The sequence below is a fragment of the Orcinus orca genome, chromosome 13 (assembly GCF_937001465.1).
Source record: "Orcinus orca chromosome 13, mOrcOrc1.1, whole genome shotgun sequence".
Taxonomy (NCBI): Eukaryota; Metazoa; Chordata; class Mammalia; order Artiodactyla; family Delphinidae; genus Orcinus; species Orcinus orca.
The window spans coordinates 21,276,188-21,277,602 of NC_064571.1; the positions used below are offsets into that span (position 1 = coordinate 21,276,188).

Genomic DNA, 1,415 nt, shown 5'->3' on the forward strand with positions numbered 1-1,415 from the left:
ACTGCTTCACATAGCCATTAACACCTATCTCCAGCCGTGATATATGCTCAGGACTCAGAGGTTTGATCATCTTCTTTTCAGAATAATTATGTTGTCATTGTTGTTTCCTAGTAATAAGGCTGAGGTAGAACTCATATTGGGAGTAGAAGTGTCAGCTTCGTCCTTTTCCCCTCAGTCTCTCCTACTTGTAGGATTAATACTCTCTTCACTCAATATTTTCTTTGATACTTATCTGGCAGGGGAGATACCATCATCAGGAAGGTAGTATTCTCTTGGTGAGGGTCCTTGCACTCCAGAAGTACTGACCTCTGCAATTTTACCAAAAGTGGGAAACTCAACTGCATTACTTGTGGTAGTGGGGGGCTGTGTTTAAATTTTCACCTGGAGTGGGGGGAAGGTTTTTTTGAAGGAAAGTTTGAAAGCCACCTCTCAATTTTGTGAGGTTTGCTCTTAAAAAAATAATAAGCTTACACAATCTGTAAATTCTTTTGGCCAGGCATACATTCCTCTATGAGTCTCATTATTAAACCCTTTGGTGGCGAGAAACTTCCATTCAGAACACCTTTGTCTTTGCACTCCTTGCCTGATTGATTTAGAGTGTGAGTAGTCCAAGTAGGCAGGGTAGTCTATGATGCTACATATTTGGCAGTAGAAAGAGGATATTTAAATATGTGTAGAAGAAATTAGCTTACAATAGGCTGGAGATCTAGACTTATTAAATAGAACTTCAACAGTATTTGTGAGGATTGATAAACATAGAGCCCTCTTAGAAGGCTTACTATGTGGCAGGCACTCTTCTACACACATTATATGTATTAATTCACTTAAGCCTCTTATTTAAGGTATATATAACTCATTTAACTCTCCATACAACTAAGGTGTGGAGGGATACTATAGATCAGGGTTCCATCTCTGGACAAGGTATTGAGAATATAACTTGAATCTGTGACCTGTGTTCAGAGCTGTTGCTGGTAACATTATATTTGGCTGCCTCTGGAACATTTTTATTACTCTGATAGAAAGCAATCAGAGTAAACTAGACTAAATTTGAACAGATGTTTCCCTATTTGAGGAAGTGAAAAAAAAAGATAACTGAAGAAAATATCCTAAAAGACAACAACAACAAAAAGTTAATGGTGAGTATTTCTGGAAGAGAAGTCAATGATTGGGGAATGGAAGGAGTGAGAATTTATTTCTTACCTTCCATACAGTTTGATATGTTTAACTGAATGTCTACATTTCTTTAATTTTGAGAAAATAAATTTGAGAGAAACAAATAAAATTAGCTTCTAACAAAACATTTACTATAAATCTCTTCTTATTTAACAGTTTTTGAAGTGTTAAGTAGAAAAATAACACATTCAGAAAACAAAAGTAACAATATTTAAGAAAATATTTCTTATTTGTTGTTTATA

At 35.3% G+C, this 1,415-nt stretch overlaps 1 non-coding gene across 1 annotated transcript; it reads left to right on the top strand.

Moving 5' to 3' along the window:
- The first annotated feature begins 224 nt into the window (after positions 1-224).
- Positions 225-384, top strand: LOC117197918 (U1 spliceosomal RNA). Its single transcript, XR_004478819.1, has one exon. It is a non-coding gene; the product is annotated as a U1 spliceosomal RNA (small nuclear RNA).
- The last annotated feature ends 1,031 nt before the right edge of the window (positions 385-1,415 follow it).